This window comes from Zingiber officinale, chromosome 2A (assembly GCF_018446385.1).
Source record: "Zingiber officinale cultivar Zhangliang chromosome 2A, Zo_v1.1, whole genome shotgun sequence".
Taxonomy (NCBI): domain Eukaryota; kingdom Viridiplantae; phylum Streptophyta; class Magnoliopsida; order Zingiberales; family Zingiberaceae; genus Zingiber; species Zingiber officinale.
The window spans coordinates 59,481,189-59,501,239 of NC_055988.1; the positions used below are offsets into that span (position 1 = coordinate 59,481,189).

Genomic DNA, 20,051 nt, shown 5'->3' on the forward strand with positions numbered 1-20,051 from the left:
TTCTTCTTCCATCTTTGAGAGGGACTGATTTGAGCATCGGAGGGCCTAGCTAGGGATCCCTATCCCGGTCATAGGTCATTAACGTTTTGTTGGCTCGTCTCACTGTGCATAGGAGTGTTGAGGAGTCTCTTCAGATCTTCGGAGTTCATCTTCATCGGAGGTCATCATCATTCATCGGAACCAGTGCTTATCTTCAAAGATCTCAGATAGGATCAAATTTGGCCCCGTCTGTGGAAACTATTCACCTGGATCTAAGGCTACAGAGATGGAGGAGGCTGGTAAACCCAACACCATCACTATATCGTAGGATGATATGGAGTTGCTCATCAACGCCAGAGTACAGAAGATATTGCAACAACAACAATAAGTGAATACTGGTGGTACATTGCCTATAGTTCCACCTCCTGCAATGTCTATAACCTGTCATCACCAAGAGAAGGAGATCAGGGGAGGAGATCCAGTTCATCTGTTCTCTGCTCCTCTCTCTCCCACTTGACGTCCTAAAGCTTACTTTCAAACACCTCTGGAACAAGGAGGGTGGAAAGCAGCCCTTCAGTAATCCTCGGGAGAATCTCCTGTAAGGGAAAAGAGAAAGGGGAAGGTGATGGCTAGCGATAGTTCTCCTGAAAGGATTATCACCCCATTTACTCAACGGGTATTGGATGATCCACTGTCGAAACATTATCAAAATTTAAATGTTAGAGAATGTTCAAGAACAACTGATCCTGAAGATCATCTTCTCAAGTTTGAGCATGCAATGCTTCTCCAACAATTCACTGATGGAGTTAAATGTCATATGTTTGTTACCACTTTTGGAGGAGTAGCTCAAAGATGATTTAAGCTACTGCCGAAGAATTCTATTCATCGCTTCAAGGACTTCCGTAAGCTATTCTTGCATCATTTTTCCAACAATCGAAGGTACCACAAAACTCTGTGGAGTCTCTTTTCTATCAAGCAAAGTCCTAAAGAGTCTATTAGGGCTTATATTAAGAGATTTAATCAAGTGGTCATTGATGTTCCATCGACCACTACAGAGATCTTGGTAAGCACCTTCTTGTAGGGGCTTGATGATAATATTTTTTTCAAGAATTTGGTTAGGAATCATTCTACCAATTTTGATATATTGATTGAACGAGCTTCGGAGTTTATTAATGTGGAAGAGGCTCAAGCTGTTCGCAGGAAGGAGGTTAACGCCCTTGCACTGGTCCCAGTAGTGGCCCACCCAGGGGGACTTGTCCAGCCTCCTAAAGGACATCAGGCGGACTTGCCCCATCGTCATCCCGAGCCACGACCTCAAGCAGTGCAACACGTGGGGGGCTCAACATTTTCCTCAAAGATGGTGCACATACCATTTAACTAATACCCATGATACTAAAAACTGTTTCACCTTGAAGAATCAATAAGCAGGCAACACTAGATATCATCGACATTACCCAATCCCAAATCACCGGTGATATACTCAACAGAATAGCCTACTCAAAATTGAATACCAGTCGAGTGGGTTACAAGCGGGAATATTACCTCTCCTTGCAGTACAAACTCAAGCACCTGATTAGGCATAATTATAGCCACCATCGGCTCAACAGGAAGAAAATCGTAGTAACGTCGCTCGGGGTAACAGTAACATGATAGCAGGAGGGCCTACTGATGGCGATTCTAATTAGGCGAGGAATTTGCATGCTCGACAACTAACAATTCATGTCGTCGGATGTAGTGCTGAAAAGGCGGCCAGGCCAGAGATCAGTTTGAACCCAAAGATTTAGTGGGGGTAGAGTACTCCATGATGATGAGTTGATAATCAAGGCTGTTATAGCCAATTATAATATTTCATGTACTTTTATTGATATTGGCAGCTATGTTAATATCATCTTTAAACAAACTTTTGACCAGTTGCACATCGACCCGAACGAGCTTTAGCCTATGATTACTCCATTATACGGGTTCATAGGCAATGAAGTACAACCATTGGGTCAAATAAAATTGGTCATATCCTTAGGTGAGGAGCTTCTCATGCGAACGCGTCGGTCGATCTTTATAGTTGTGGACGCTCCATTGGCCTATAATGTTATCCTGGGTCGACCGACCTTGAATGAATTTAGGGGAGTCGTTTCTACTTTCTGTCAGAAAATAAATTTCCCTGTGGACGATCAAGTGAGGGAGGTCAAGGGAAACCAAATAACAGCACGTAAATGTTATGTGGAGATCGTAAGGGCGGAAGCTAATGTCATTCGAAAAGGTCAAAGGATGGATATCAACACCATTCATAAAAAGTCGCCCACTCTTATAAATGAATAGAAGGAAGAAGTGCAAATACAACTTGGCCGACTGGAAGCTACCACTCATATTGCTTCTGACCTGGATCCTGATCTCTGAGAGGATTTAATAACATGCTTGACAAAAAATAGTGATGTATTCGCTTGGACACCTAAGGAAGTGAAAGGTGTTGCTCCAACAGTTATGGAGCATGCTCTCCACATGTATCCGGATAGTCGGTCGGTCAAACAAAAAAAGAGAGATTTTAGAGCTGACCAGAATAAAATTATCAAATAAGAGGTAGACAAGCTACTGGAAGCTGGATATATTTGGGAAGTACAATTCCCAAGTTGGCTGGCTAATGTGGTTCTAGTTTCTAAGCCAGGTAACAAGTGGCGAGTATGTATTGATTTCAAAGATCTTAACAAGGCTTGCCCAAAGGACTATTATCCTCTACCTCGCATAGATCAAGTGGTGAATTCCACAGCCGGTTGCGAGTTTATTAGTATGCTAGATGTCTATCAAGGGTATCATCAGATTCCACTCGCTAAGGCAGATCAGGAAAATATTAGCTTTATAACTGTTGAAGATACTTATTGCTATAATATTGTACCTTTTGGTCTAAAGAATGTAGGAGCTACTTATGAACAAGGTTTTCCAGAAGCAGATCGGAAGAAATATGGAAGTTTATGTGGATGACATTCTTATTAAAACTATACGGGCTTCTAGTTTATGTGCTGACATTAAAGAAACTTGTAGGACCTTAAGGAGGTATGGGCTCAAGCTCAATTGTAAAACCCACTAAGCTTTTAAGATAAACATATGAATGTGGAATTTTGCCTTAGAAAAATAATAAGAAGTGAGTTGAAGCAAAAAGAAATAAAATGAAATAAAATGAAATAAAATGAAATAAAAAGAAGTGATGGTCAATGATTGAACCTTGAACCTCTTATATTATAATTTATAGAATTAATTAGTAGAAACCAATTGGGATGGAGAGAAGATATTGATAGCAAGGAAAGGGAATGCATGATAAAGATAGGAGTAAAGATCTAAGAAGAGAAAACAAGAAAAGAGCAAGAGAAAGGCAACTTGCATTCCTCCTTTTCTCTCCCTCTTCCTCTTTGTTTTTGCCGAAAATTTAAAGAGGAATTAAGGGGATTCATTCCCCCTTATTTCATCATGAATGGTGAGAATAAATTAGAAAATAAAATAAATGAAAGAAAAATAGAAAATGGGTTAAGGGAGAAGGAAAGCAAAAATCAATCTTGCTACCTCTTCCCCCTTAACATAAAAGGGAGCAAGAAAAGAGAAGTTTATTTTTCTCTCATTTTCTCATCCTCCCTCTCCCTCACCGAGAACACCAACACCCTCTCCTCCACCTTCGGCCCCAAAGCCAAGGTTTTCTCCTAGAAAGCCTAAGATACAAGGAGGACTAAGCAAGGGAATCAAGGGAAAGGAACTAGAAGAAGAGGCTACTTCTTCCATCACCATACTTTAGATCCACAAGCGAAAAGGATGTAAGCTTCCCCTCACCTGTGGTACAAGGCTTTTTTATGTGATTTTCGGATTTTATGAGGATTAGAAAACCTAGGAAAGAATTTAAGAAAATTCGGCTATAGAAAGGGTTTTCAAATCTAGGAAGGTTTAAACAAGTCTTTATTTCATGATATGTTTTCTATGCTATGTAGGAAGGATTTTCTTCATGTTTTTATACCTAATTGATGCTTGATCAGAGGAGTGCCTAACCCTAGAATTTTGGCCAAAAATATTTTAAGGAGGTTAGGGAAAACATTGTGTAACTAAACTAGTACATGATTCCCTCCATGAACTACTTAGGGTCTTTTATTGGTTTTCTTGCTTGAAAGTTACTTGGAACCAAAAGAAATCCATTTATATGTTTCGGCCAAGAAAAGGGCTTAGGGTTAGGAAGACCTTTAAATTTAAGTAACCATGTTTGTATGATAGAATATAGAGTTCTCTTAAAGAATTGAATGTTGAACATTGCTAGAAATTCATGAACTCTTATTTTAGATTTTCGGCCATGATAAGATGGATAGTTTAGAAAAGCTTGAACAAAATTCTAATATGCTCAAGACCTCTGTGATATTATGATATGAAAGTTGTTTAAGGCTCTCATGTTTAATTGGAGTATAGAAAATTAGTTATATGATATATGACATGTAAGATCATAAGGGTCCTAGCTTGTTTATGAACCAACTTTGTATATGATGTTCTTAGTAATTTTTGCCATGAAACTTACTTAGGTTTTCCATGCTTTAGGCCACTTAAAACCTAGTTTAAAGATTGGTAGGTTTCGGCCATGAGGAAAAATAAAAGAAAAAGGGAAAGAAACCTAGGAAGCCTAAGACATAATTCACATGTATGTTTATTATGCTTGTCTTTATACATGCTATGAAACTTGTATGATTTCTTATGCTTTTAGGCTATTTGAAGCAAGTTTATATACTGTTGAGTTTCGGCCAAGTAGGGTTTAAAAGACCTAGAGGCCTTAGAAATGAAACCAAATGTGTTAAAAGTGCTTCTTATGAAAATATGATAATGTGTTGATTGTGTCACATGCTTGTATAATTTTTCCATGACCTAAATGGACCATTGTATGTTTCAGCCATGAAGGGATAGATGTCCTAGAACAAAAATTAAATATGCTTATGTCACTCTACATGAAATATGATAAGTAGAAAGACAAAGTTCCCATGCAATGTGTTGTTTAATGACCTAATTGAGGCTAGGGTAAGTTTCGGCCATACATATTGTATAATGTCTTATTATGAATTTATACATGATGTTAGTTCAAGTTCACATGCTTGTATGTTTGTTTTTTTTAGCCCTAATGAATACTTGTTAAAAGTTTGACCATGACATATGTTAAGGGCTTGAAGGACTTAGGAACTAGCTCAATATGTTTACTATGTTACTTGGAAAAAATGCTATAAATGTGGTTTATGGTTTCCATGCTTTCATGACATTTGGGACCTTGTTTCACACCTGATAGGGTTCAGCCACATGAAGTTTAGGGACTTGGAGAACTTAGAAACCAAGTAAATCATACTTATAATGCTTCCTATGAAATTTATGTAATGATAATTTGGGTTCCACATGCTTGGAGGTTGTTTTTACCTAAATTGAGATCTCAGGGGGTTCGACCATGATAAGAACCCAAGAGATTAGGAAGCTTAGAACCCAAGTTAACTATGTTACCATGTTTCTTATGATAGTATAATCACATGATACACCCTTATGCTTAATATGTATGCTTGTGATTTATATTTTTCTATGATATGATATTTGTTTAGAAATATGCATGCTTTGATGATATGTTATGTGCTTAGAATATGCATGCTTGATGATATGCTATATGCTTAGAATATGCATGTTTTTATGATATGATATGTGTTTAGAAATATGCATGCTTTGATGATATGTTATGTGCTTAGAATATGCATGCTTGATGATATGCTATATGCTTAGAATATGCATGCTTTTATGTTATGATATGTGGATAGAAATGTGCATGCTTTGATGATATGCTATGTGCCTAAAATATGCATGCTTTTATGACATGATGTATGCCTAAGTGATGCATACTTTTTATGATATGATGTATGCCTAAGTGATGCATACTTTCTTATGACATGATGTATGCCTAAGTGGTGCATACTTTTTATGATATGATGTATGCCTAAGTGATGCATACTTTTATGACATGATGTATGCCTAAGTGATGCATACTTTTATGCTATGCTATACGACTAAAAGATGCATTTTTATACATGCTACTTTACTTTGTAAGGCTTGTACCAAGGGTGGACTCCTAATCAGTCCCTAGGCCTTGCTTTGTGATCTAGGCTAATAAGGGATGGGCTCCTTAGTACGCCCCTAGGCCTTGCTTTGTGATCTAGGCTAATAAGGGATGGCCTCCTTAGTACGCCCCTAGGCCTTGCTTTGTGATCTAGGCTAATAAGGGATGGACTCTTAAGTACGCCCCTAGGCCATGCTTTGTGATCTTGACCTAGTTCCTAGTATGATTCAAGACTTGCTACCTTGGATATACTTAGGACGCGCGCATCTATGTTATGTATGTATGGTACAAGCCGGGGCCCTGAATATGTTGATATTATGTTCAAGTATATGTATGTAAGAAGAAATGGTTTTAAAGATCATGAGACATACATATATTTTTTTTCGGATACATGTTTTCAAAATCATATTGCATATAATTTATGATCATGTTGTGATGATGCTATGATTTATGATATGCCATGATTAGATATGATTATGTTATGTTTCATGATATGCCTTAAGAGCTTGATATGCCATGTCACCTTATGATGATACTATGATATGCCATGATTAGATATGCTTAGGTTATGTTTCATGCTATGCGTTAAGAACTTGATATGCTACGCTACCTTAAGATGATACTATGATATGTCATGATTAGATATGATTATGTTATGTTTCATGCTATGCCTTAAGAGCTTGATATGCCATGTCACCTTATGATAATACTATGATATGCCATGATTAGATATGCTTAGGTTATGTTTCATGCTATGCGTTAAGAACTTGATATGCTACGCTACCTTAAGATGATACTATGATATGCCATGATTAGATATGATTATGTTATGTTTTATGCTATGCTGTAAGAGATAATATGCCATGACTAGTTATGATGTTGCTATGTTGCATGATATGCTTAAAGAGTATGATATGTTATGCCATGACTAGTTGAGATTATGTTATGTTGAGACATTCTTTGATTATGTGATGATTTTTCGGTTTTAGTGAGTAGGAAAGGAACTTACTGAGCCATGAGTGCTCATAGCTTACTTTCCTTGTACCACAGATAAAGGAAAAAGCTGGATGAGCTAAAGGAGCAGCAGGAGAGGCAAGGAGATGTGTGTGGCGGTGGCTAGGCAACCAAATAAGAACCTGCTTTAAGAACTTTTAAGAATTTCACTTTGGTTTAGTAAATTGTAGTACCATATGGTTGACTTGATGTTATGCTTTTATTTATCTTGTTATCATGTTATGGAAACCATATTAGTGTAGTTCGGATTTTATTAAACCAAGAAAAATGATTTTAAGTCTTCCGCTGTAATATGTACGTAGAGTATCGTAGCCCCGTCCCTTAGGGTTAGCAGGGAGGGTGGGTGTTACAGTTTGGTATCAGAGCCAAAGTTATTGCCAGCTCACTACACACACATCATGCCTCCGACCTGCCGCTCCAAGTAAGAATGCTTATGTTTAATTTCTTGTTATATGTTTATGCTTAAATTTCTTTTTATTTGCTTATGCTTAGTTTCATGTTATATGATTTATGCTTTATCTTCTTGCTATGTTGCTTATGCTTTATTTCCTTATGTTATATTGTTTGTCACTCTATTCTTTATTTTTTTTTCCTTATGTTGCTTATGTTTTAGTTTCATGTTTTACTTGATTATGTTTGATGCTTTATTCTATGCTTTTAGTTATAATTTAGATTAGGATTACATATTGGTAGGTTAGGAATGATACCAGAACAAATAGATAGAAACAAAACAGTACGTTAGATTGGCTAAAAATGACAACCACTTACACTAGTCTGTTTGTCCTTATTTAGATAAACATGGTTAGGACACGCAATGCCCGAACCGGAGGGACAGTGACTCCACCAGACCTGACACAGGTAGTCGCCAACCTCCAGCATCAGATCACAGAACAACAACAGCTGATCACTACCTTAATGGGTCAGCAAGGCAACCCGGTTACCCCACCGGCAAATCAGAATACACTACTGGTTATACCTACAGCCGCACCAGTACCCCCGGCAGCCCCTACTCCGATGGTCCGACAAGAGGCCTATCTGATTCAGTGGCAAAGGCTTAAGACGGAAGCATTCTCGGGAAACTGTGAACCATGGGATGCGCAAGCCTGGCTCAAAACCGTGGAGAACATAATGGAATTATTGGATTGGCCTGAACACGAGAAGGTCAAATGCGCGTCGTTCTGTCTTATCAGAGATGCCCGGATGTGGTGGGACAGAGTAAAGGCGAAAAGACAAATAAACCAAATGCAGTGGACAGATTTTGAGACAGAGTTCTTAGAGGAATTTTTCCATATGCAAGTGACCAACAAGCACTATGACGAGTTCACTGAGTTCCGGCAAGGTGATCTGTCAGTTAATGAAGCCGTCAAGAGGTTCAACCGCCTAGCCCGACTGTGCCCAGAACTGGTCTGAACTGAAAACGAAAGGGCCCGGTTAATGGTAAAGATGCTCCGACCCGAGACAGCTCCGAACGTGGCCGGAGTTAATAGACCGAGATTGCAGAGGAGCTAGTCGGCGGTGCCACGATTAGAGCACTATCGGGAAGCAATGAACAAGGGCAAGAACCAAGCAGGAGGACAAAATCGCAATACCAGAACCGGATGGAAAGGAAACTCGGGAAAGAGGAAACAGTGGAATAAACCAAAGGTGGTCCGCCAATAGCGGACCAAGTACCCTCAGTGTGCCACATGTGGGAAGATGCATTCTGGAGTATGTCTCCTAAGTACCAGAAAGTGCTATAACTGCGGAAAGGAAGGCCATCTAGCGAGAAATTGCCCAACTCAACCTCAGGCACCACCTACGCAGAACTTTTAGAACAGGAGTGCCCCCGCACAGCTTCACCAGATGCAAGCTGCCATAGAAGGGACTTCAATCAGCCAAGGAAGATTGGAAGCCCCTCCCGCTATGACGAACGCCAGAGTCTACTCTCTCGCTCAGGATGATGTGGCGAACGCCTCTACTGTCATCACAGGTCAGCTATCTAATTTTAGTCAGTATGCTAGAATTTTTATTCAATGCTGAAAGCGAACTGATGAGGGAATCCATCGAGAAACTGAAACATGTTTCGTATCCGTTAGTTGAAACCATGTCCGGACGACTCTCTACCCTCACCATAACACCAACGTTATTTGAGAACATGTTAGAGAAGCAAACCAGGGACCCGAGCCTTCAAAGAATTAAACAAGAGACCGCAGGAGGAAAGAATGACGGGTTCCGTATCGCAGACAATGGAATATTATACCTCAGGGATCGGTTATGCATTCCAGAGGATCCAGAGTTGCGAAAGAAGATACTGGAAGAAGCCCATACAACGCCTTATGCAATGCACCCGGGTTCCACTAAGATGTACCAGGACCTGAAAAAGAAATTTTGGTGGTCCGGTATGAAAAGAGAAGTGGCTCAGTACGTCAGTACTTGTCTGACCTGCCAAAGGGTAAAAGCTGAACACCAGAGACCCGGCGGATTACTGCAACCTGTCCAAATTCCAGAATGGAAATGGGAAGAAATCTCCATGGATTTCATTTCAGGTCTACCCAGGACGACAAACGGATATGATGCTATATGGGTGATCGTAGATAGATTGACGAAGTCTGCACACTTTTTGGCGATCAAGATGACTTATTCAACTGAACAACTAGCTCAGATATATGTTAAGGAAATCGTCAGATTACATGGTATCCCTAAGACCATTATTTCTGATAGAGACGGACGTTTTGTCTCGCACTTTTGGGAGTGCGTTCAGAAGGCCCTCGCCACGAAGTTGTTATTTAGTACAGCTTTCCACCCTCAGACCGATGGGCAAACCGAAAGTGTAAAATACCAAAAAAATGGCGAATAATGATAAGGGATTTTTTCGGAGCTCGTAGGGACGAGTTTACGAGGATGAAAACAGGGTCCGAGAAAGCCTGTTTAGGATACCTATTTAAGCGAGGAAAAGTTATATTTCTTTTCCTTTTTATTTTCTTTTCTTTTATTCTTTTTCCCCGTTTCTTTTTCCCCCGAATTCCCTAATCAACTCGCGAGCCTTTCTTCTTTCCCCCGTGATACTGTGCTGTGCCAAAACTGCTCCGAGGCAGTTCCTTCCTCTCCTCCTCATCCATGCCAAGCCGCGCGCCGATCACTGGCCACAGGAATCCAGCGCCGTCGGCATGCCCTAGCGCCCCGCCGACGCCCTCTTCCTCTCCTCTGGCCGACGCGATGCCACTGCCCTTCTTTTCTTGCCCGTCACCGTTCATCCTAGCAAGCAGCCGGTGTCGAAGGGGGGGGGGGTTGTTCACAGCCGGTTGTTTCCAGCCCTAGCATTGACGCAGTCGGCAGATAGCTACCCACTTTCGTGCCCTAGCCATTCCCGACAGTGCATTCTCCCTCTCACGGCCTTCCTCCATTTCCCACTCGCTGTTCCCGGTGACCATCGAGACAGACGCCAAGCCGTGGGGTCGATTACCATCCGCTAGCCGCCAGTGACCTCTGCCACTACCCTTGGATGTCAACCTGTGCCTAGCCGGAACTTGGAGGTAAGTGTTTACCTAGGTTATTATTTGGGCTTAGATCTTCTTCTATGTTCACTATTCTTCCTCTATGTTACACCGTGCCCTAGGTCTTTTCCCTTGGCACTCTTCTGGTGTTAACTTTTTTTTCCCCTGATCAGATTTGCCCCTTTGTCTTTGCCACTGTTTGAGGTCACGGGATTGGAGAAGAAGATCAAGAAGGTTTTGCTAGGGTATTTGATTGGGTAGACAGCAGCTCCATCTTATTCCTGGTCTCTATATTGTATTGATTACTAATTAGGCATTCGATCCATGCTAGGTACTTGATTTGGGGGCATTCGTTGGGTGCTCAGCAGGTATGGATGTTTTCTATGAAGCTGGAATCGTGAGCAGTGTTAACAAGAACTGTTATATTGAGGTAAGGTGTAAGGGAATTTGATACTATTGGTTAAGTGTGAATTGGGTTTATGTTTATGCGTTGATTAGCGTTTTACCTAATTTTAGGGTTAGAGGTTTTATTTAGCTATATATATGATTGTAACTAAATAAAATATATTTCTATTCGTGACACAGGACTTTGACACGAGACGAGTATCTCGGAGTCGGTATTGGACCTTTCTTTTATCGGAGGCGGGTACTTTTGACTTATGTCATTTGATATGCTTAGTAATTAAATTAACATGTTGTATTAATTGTGTTTCTTACTTGTTTCGGTTAATCACTGCCCAATACATGCTACCTATTGATTGATTGTTTGTTTACATCTTGTATGGATATGTACCTGATTCCACATGCTCATGGGTAGTGATATAACCATATTTTACCATGTCAGGACCTAGGTTTGATACCTTATATGATCAGATACCTTGATATGATTCATTCGCTTCGGTGCACATTGTGATATGTCCAGAGATTGGTTTAGTATATTACCATGTTTAGTGACATGCACCATTCGCATGATTGCATGCTGAGTGATTGATTGCTCCTTTATTGTTGAGCACTTTGCCAGTTTCATCACTGTTCGGTGCTCCGTTGTGACGCTCATGGGTAGCGGGACACAGCGTGGTAGCACGTCAGTTTGGCTCTTCCGGTGCTCCGTTGGTCCGCTCATGGGTAGTGTGACGCAGCGTGTAGCACGTTAGAGATCCCTCCCCGTCACCGCGTACCGGGAGTTGAGAGCATTGCGCTCCCCCATTTATGATTTGGGGTAGGAGTATGTATGTACTCCGACAGCATCCCGTCCACTTCGGTCACTCATCAGGAGTAGTGATGCAGAGTGCACGGTCGTCACAGCCCTACCCACTCGGTCCCACTGTTGTTGTGAGTCGGCTGACTGGCGTCAGGGGTGACCATGACATTGGCATCATATGCATGATGCATTTACTGTTTGTGTTTGTGTTTGTTGCACTTATATGCTGCATATTGTTTGGATACCTTGATTGACATGCATACAGATCTTCTATACCTTTCGGACTGTTTGTCCTTTTTACCGGGTCCTGGTTAGTACAGATTCTCTCCTGTTCTCTTCGATTTGCATCTATCTTTATTATTGTCAGGAGACTGTACGCATGATTAGTGCTAGGTGTTGTTTCTTTACTTTGCATATCAATTGTACCTGCTGAGTGTTGGACTCACCCCGTCTCCATTGTTGTTATTTTCAGCTTGATGATGTCAGGAGGGAGTTCCAGTTGCTAGTCCCCTGCAGACCTCCAGCTATTTGCTATCGTTTGTATTGTTTTTGATTCTCACTTGACTATATTTGGATTTGGATGTTGAATACTTAGATATTATATAATTTGTCTCGTTGATGGATTTGTTTTCGATTTTATACTACTACATGCCTGCCTGGACGGCAGAAGAGGTAAGAAAAAATCGGATTTGGGCTTTACGAGTGTAGTTGAGTAGGGTTGATTTCGAGTCAGAGTATTACTATGTTGTTTATTTTATTAACTGCGTGGTTGTGACAGCCAGAGGCTGAATACATATATAAACTACGTGGTGATTGATTTTATTTACTGTTATTATTCCAGCCGCCTGTGGCTGAGGTATATGAGATGTAGAAAAGTTTCAGATTGTCCACCATACAGGGGAGATGCTGCCGAAATTTTCTCGGACAGGGACTCCTCTGGGGGCGTGACAATTTAGTGGTATCAGAGCACAGGTATACGATCTTTTGTTTTCGTATTTTTGATGTTTGGGATAACCTGATACCAATTTATTTACTTGGTATCAGAGCGCCAAGTTTGGCAATACTTGTTGGATTTTTGTATTTTGGATTTTCGGGATTTATCTGATACCAATTTATTGGTATCAGAGCAGGTTATGGATACCTGATTTTGGTGTTTTGGTGATTTATCGGATACCTGTTGTTAGTATTCTGGATATTTGGGTTAGCCAGGTTTGCGAGTCAAACTGGGCATTTTCGAATTTTCGATATGGTTATGTTTCGGATTTATTTGGATTTCCGGCGATGTTTCTCGTGCGGAGTTTGAGGTCAAAGGTTGGGGACATGACAGCGACGGAACATCTCCAGACAGCAAATAGGTATGATGTTTATTTTATGATAGTTATGACATGTATTAGCACTTTATCTTTAGTACCTGTCTGATTGCTGTAGCCCATATTACATGTGATGGGTTAGCCACTGATCTTGCTCGACTCTAATAGAGATCAAGGATTATAGTCTCTGGTGATTTTATATATCATATCATCAGTAGTTTCAGCTTCTGTTACAACTATTATGAGATGGAGGCACATATCAGCCTCTGCTATTGTTAGCTGGGTAATGGATGATACCTACATATTCCTGTGGACTTAGCCAGTAGAGTTTTTATACTCGTATATTTTGGATATTAGGGTATCCGATACGATGAAAATTGATTATTGGGGAGTTATCATGTTTGATCATTGTTGAGAAAGGTTTGAGGTTGATGGATATTATGAGATCAGATATTGTGATATGTTGATTTTTAATGATTTATGAGAGTAAATGTTATGTGGTTGTCTGATGATCTATTACAGGATATTTGTTTTGATGATCTATTAGTGTCAAATATTTTGATGTTCTATTATTTGGTGGACGTTGATGGTGACATAGTGAGTGTCATATATGATATTCACAGATTTGATGATTATAGTTGGTGATCAGATATAGATCGGGTGCTAGAGAGTTTACGGTTGAGTGTGCCGATGAATTTTAATAAATCTGGTTAGTTGTGATTAGTTAACAGGATGATAAAATTGATATTTGCTTCCTCTGATATTGGACTATGTGGATAAATAATGATTTGATGTTTGGAATATTAATTTGTTCTCATGGGGAGTAGAGACTTATTCATCTGATATTATGTGGGCTGATATTTTTGAGGATAAAAAAATGAAAGTGTCTTGATGTTCTTGAATTCTGACTTTATCTTTTGGGTCGTATACCTATATACATATGATTATTGTGAGTTTCTAGTAGATTATACCCGAGTGGTTAGACATACATGTCTGATTGTTTATTGGAGGTATTTGTCAATTAAAAACTATGTTGTGGAATGTGCACATATGTTTGAGTGTTTTATTGGATGTATCTTATTGATCTAATCTGAGTTGTGATATGTGCAGATGTGTTGGGTGTAATATTTGAGGTATCTTGTTCATTATATGATTGTTTTGAAAGTATACTTGTGTCGATTATGATTTGTTGGAGGTATCACGATGATTTATACCTATGTTGTGAGTATGTTTGGTGTTACTAATTGGAGGATTATGTAGATCATACATATGTTGTGTATGCATCTGTGACAGATGTATAGTGGGTAGCATCATGATGATTCTACCTATGTTGAATGTAGAATGCTGAGAGTCTACATTATGTTATTGATTGTATAACCCTGTCAACTAATTCTCCTATTAGTGGGTGACCAACCCACTAGGATGATGATAGAGTTGACTATGGATTTGATTTGTTTACTAGGTTGATTATACCTTTGGTTGCCTACAGTGATATGTGGTTGAGTGATCTCGTGCAGCCTCTAGTTAGATAGTTAGGTGCCTTGGACACTTATGGATCGTTTGTGGTAGAGCGGAGTTCCCACATATACATATTTCAGATTGCTTGTAGCGGAGCATTGCTCCCATATTAATTGCAGATACATGTTATGGATTATTGTAGTAGAGTGTTACTCCTACATATTGAGGATTTCTTGTGGTAGAGCGTTGCTCCCACATATGTGGTATTTTCTGTGATGGAGCGTTGCTCTCACACTGGAGGATTTATGCTTAGATGATTTATATCGTTGGTGATCATATTTCAGACTTATTGTCGAGGATCTTATGGATTGGGAATGTCTGTGATACGGACATTATGTGTATTGGTTTTACCATTAGGGCTTGCGGAGCCTTAGATGTTTTCATGGGCTAGATGATTTGGGTATCCTTAGGATATTGGATCAGTATTCGTTATCGTTATTGATGACGTGGTGTTTTATTCCTGATTTGAGGTGTATCACGCACATCATCTTTGCATAGTTCTAGAGATGTTTCGATGGAAACGTCTAGATGTGAAGATCAGTAGTGCGTATTTTGTTTGTCTTCTGTGAGATGTTTGAGACACACGGTCACCAATAAGAGTATACCGTGGTTCCACAGGAGGACGAGGTTGTTACCGTTGGGAGTAGACGGAGTCTATAGAAGAGGCTCGCAACTTCCTTTGTTTGGCTCGATATTTCCGGAGATACGTTGAGGGTTTCTCTCGGATAGCTATGTCACTGACACGTTTGACCTGGAAAGGCGTGAATTTCACTTGGATTAAGGATGACAAGACCAGCTTCTAGGAGTTGAAGCGGAGACTAGTGTCGGCTCCGATTTTGGTGTTACCTTATGGAGAGGACGGATATGTCCTCTACACCGACACATCTATTCAGGGTTGAGCGCTGTTCTGATGCAGCACGATATGGTAGTCTCCTATGCTTCTCGTCAATTTAAGGAACATGAGAAGAACTACCCTGTACATGATCTGGAGCAAGTCGTCATTATTTTTGCCATGAAGATTTGGCGATATTATTTATATGGCGTTACATTTGAGATTCTCACTGACCATAAGAGTCTCAAATATATGTTTACTTGGAAGGAACTTAATCTCCGACAGAGGAGATGGATGGAGTTCCTGAAGGATTTTTGATAGTACCATTAGCTATCACCCGGGGAAAGCTAATGTGGTTGCCGATGCGCTTAGCAGGATGTCCGGAGGGACTTTAGCTTGCCACCGAGTTGTGGACACAGACTTGATTTAAGATTTCTCTGATTTGGGTCTTGAGGCGTAAGGACAGACAGAGCAGGGTACTCTGGTTACCATGGTTGCTCAGTCGTTGATCAGGACAAGGATACTAGAGCCATAGGCTGCTGATCAGTATTTGCAGTTTATTTATAGCCAGATAGCTTCCGGGCAGCAGACCGAGTTCACCCGAGACGAGGAGGGTGTTATACACTACCGAGGCAGATTTTGCGTGCTTCAGTCTCATCCGGTCTTACGGGAGCTACTTCAGGAGGCTCATCGCTCTCGATTTGCGATCCATCCAGGCGGGACCCGTATGTATCGAGACTTGAGACGTTCCTACTGGTGGAACGGTATGAAGAAGGACATCGCGGAATTTGTAACTAGATGTCTTGTCTGTCAGCAGGTAAAGGCCGAGCACCAGAGACCTGCTGGATTACTTAGCGGATTCCTATTCCTGAATGTAAGTGGGATCACATTACTATGGACTTTGTGGTAGGTTTGCCGAGGACACGACGAGGCCATGACGCGATTTGGGTAATTGTTGATTGATTAACCAAATCCGCGTACTCGTTAGCGATCCGGAAGACTGATTTCCTGGATCGATTGGTAGATCTGTTTTGCCGGGAGATTATCAGACTACATGGTGTTCCGTTGAGTATCATCTCGGATAGAGATCCACGGTTCACGTCTTGTTCTGGCAGAGTCTGCAGCAGGCCTTGGGCACGCAGCTCTGTTTCGGTACAGCTGTCCATCCTCAGACAGATGGATAGTCAAAGCGGACCATTTTGACTCTAGAGGACTTGCTGAGATCGTGTGTATTGGATTTTTGAGGCAGTTGGAAGGACCATCTGCTATTGGTAGAGTTTGCCTACAACAACAGTTTACATTCGCCTGTCCCGATGACACCGTTTGAGGCGTTGTATGGTAGGCCTTGTCGGACACCCACCCTCTGGATGAGGTTGGGAAGGCCCAGTTGTTGGGACCTCATAGAGCCTAGCATGAGGCAAAGTTGGTCCGTACTTTTAGACAAAGGATGTCAAAGGCATAAGACTGCCAGAAGAGTTATGCTGACCCGAGTCGGAGACTCTTAGAGTTCTCCATTTGCGACCATGTATTTCTGCGAGTTTTACCCACGAAATGGGTGACGAGATTTGACCTCAGAGGTAAGCCAGCTCCGTGATACATTGGACTTTTCCAGATCTCGGAAAGGATTGGAGCTGTAGCTTACTGGTTGGCACTATCGCCGTCCTTGGCAGGCGTTCACGCCGTATTCCACGTATCTATGCAGAGGAGATACGTACCCGATCCGATACATGTGTTGATAGATAATCTCAGTTCCCTTCAGCTTGACATTACATATGAGGAGGTTCCGGTACGGATTCTCGACCGGAAGGAGCGTCAGTTGTGGAATAAGACTATCCGGCTGGTTAAAGTTGGATGACAGCATCATTCGGATGAGGAGGCTACTTGGGAGCTCGAGGATACTATCCGAGCTCGATACCCCATCTTTTCACTTGAGGTATGTGATTTATTTACCGTTCAGCATTTATACTTTATATCTGTGGTTAGTACTTGCTGATGGTAGATAATGAAATTTGGGGACCAAATTTTTATTAGTGGGGGAGAATGTAAAATACCAAAAAAATGGCGAATAATGATAAGGGAATTTTTCGGAATTTTTAGAAATTTTTCGGGAATTTTTCGGAGTTCGTAGGGACGAGTTTACGAGGATGAAAACAGGGTCCGAGAAAGCCTGTTTAGGATACCTATTTAAGCGAGGAAAAGTTATATTTCTTTTCCTTTTTATTTTCTTTTCTTTTATTCTTTTTCCCCGTTTCTTTTTCCCCCGAATTCCCTAATCAACTCGCGAGCCTTTCTTCTTTCCCCCGTGATACTGTGCTGTGCCAAAACTGCTCCGAGGCAGTTCCTTCCTCTCCTCCTCATCCATGCCAAGCCGCGCGCCGATCACTGGCCACAGGAATCCAGCGCCGTCGGCATGCCCTAGCGCCCCGCCGACGCCCTCTTCCTCTCCTCTGGCCGACGCGATGCCACTGCCCTTCTTTTCTTGCCCGTCACCGTTCATCCTAGCAAGCAGCCGGTGTCGAAGGGGTGGGGGTTGTTCACAGCTGGTTGTTTCCAGCCCTAGCATTGACGCAGTCGGCAGATAGCTACCCACTTTCGTGCCCTAGCCATTCCCGACAGTGCATTCTCCCTCTCACGGCCTTCCTCCATTTCCCACTCGCTGTTCCCGGTGACCATCGAGACAGACGCCAAGCCGCGGGGTCGATTACCATCCGCTTGCCGCCAGTGACCTCTGCCACTACCCTTGGATGTCAACCTGTGCCTAGCCGGAACTTGGAGGTAAGTGTTTACCTAGGTTATTATTTGGGCTTAGATCTTCTTCTATGTTCACTATTCTTCCTCTATGTTACACCGTGCCCTAGGTCTTTTCCCTTGGCACTCTTCTGGTGTTAACTTTTTTTTCCCCTGATCAGATTTGCCCTTTTGTCTTTGCCACTGTTTGAGGTCACGGGATTGGAGAAGAAGATCAAGAAGGTTTTGCTAGGGTATTTGATTGGGTAGACAGCAACTCCATCTTATTCCTGGTCTCTATATTGTATTGATTACTAATTAGGCATTCGATCCATGATAGGTACTTGATTTGGGGGCATTCGTTGGGTGCTCAGCAGGTATGGATGTTTTCTATGAAGCTGGAATCGTGAGCAGTGTTAACAAGAACTGTTATATTGAGGTAAGGTGTAAGGGAATTTGATACTATTGGTTAAGTGTGAATTGGGTTTATGTTTATGCGTTGATTAGCGTTTTACCTAATTTTAGGGTTAGAGGTTTTATTTAGCTATATATATGATTGTAACTAAATAAAATATATTTCTATTCGTGACACAGGACTTTGACACGAGACGAGTATCTCGGAGTCGGTATTGGACCTTTCTTTTATCGGAGGCGGGTACTTTTGACTTATGTCATTTGATATGCTTAGTAATTAAATTAACATGTTGTATTAATTGTGTTTCTTACTTGTTTCGGTTAATCACTGCCCAATACATGCTACCTATTGATTGATTGTTTGTTTACATCTTGTATGGATATGTACCTGATTCCACATGCTCATGGGTAGTGATATAACCATATTTTACCATGTCAGGACCTAGGTTTGATACCTTATATGATCAGATACCTTGATATGATTCATTCGCTTTGGTGCACATTATGATATGTCCAGAGATTGGTTTAGTATATTACCATGTTTAGTGACATGCACCATTCGCATGATTGCATGCTGAGTGATTGATTGCTCCTTTATTGTTGAGCACTTTGCCAGTTTCATCACTGTTCAGTGCTCCATTGTTGGCTCTTTCGGTGCTCCGTTGGTCCGCTCATGGGTAGTGTGACGCAGCGTGTAGCCGTTAGAGATTCCTCACCGTCATCGAGTTGAGAGCATTGCGCTCCCCATTTATGATTTGGGGTAGGAGTATGTATGTACTCCGACAGCCGCACTCGGTCACTCATCGAGTAGTGATGCATCTCACAGCCCTACCCACTCGGTCCCACTGTTGTTGTGAGTCGGCTGACTGGCGTCAGGGGTGACCATGACATTGGCATCATATGCATGATGCATTTACTGTTTGTGTTTGTGTTTGTTGCACTTATATGCTGCATATTGTTTGGATACCTTGATTGACATGCATACAGATCTTCTATACCTTTCGGACTGTTTGTCCTTTTTACCGGGTCCTGGTTAGTACAGATTCTCTCCTGTTCTCTTCGATTTGCATCTATCTTTATTATTGTACGCATGATTAGTGCTAGGTGTTGTTTCTTTACTTTGCATATCAATTGTACCTGCTGAGTGTTGGACTCACCCTGCCTCCATTGTTGTTATTTTCAGGTTGATGATGTCAGGAGGGAGTTCCAGTTGCTAGTCCCCTGCAGACCTCCAGCTATTTGCTATCGTTTGTATTGTTTTTGATTCTCACTTGACTATATTTGGATTTGGATGTTGAATACTTAGATATTATATAATTTGTCTCGTTGATGGATTTGTTTTCGATTTTATACTACTACATGCCTGCCTGGACGGCAGAAGAGGTTGGGCTTTACGAGTGTAGTTGAGTAGGGTTGATTTGAGTCGAGTATTACTATGTTGTTTATTTTATTAACTGCGTGGTTGTGACAGCCGAGGTGAATACAT

At 41.3% G+C, this 20,051-nt stretch overlaps 1 long non-coding RNA gene across 1 annotated transcript; it reads left to right on the forward strand.

Moving 5' to 3' along the window:
• The first annotated feature begins 18,346 nt into the window (after positions 1–18,346).
• Positions 18,347–18,803, forward strand: LOC122039652. Its single transcript, XR_006128302.1, has 3 exons — positions 18,347–18,417; positions 18,492–18,590; positions 18,746–18,803. It is a non-coding gene; the product is annotated as an uncharacterized LOC122039652 (long non-coding RNA).
• Positions 18,804–20,051: the final 1,248 nt, after the last annotated feature.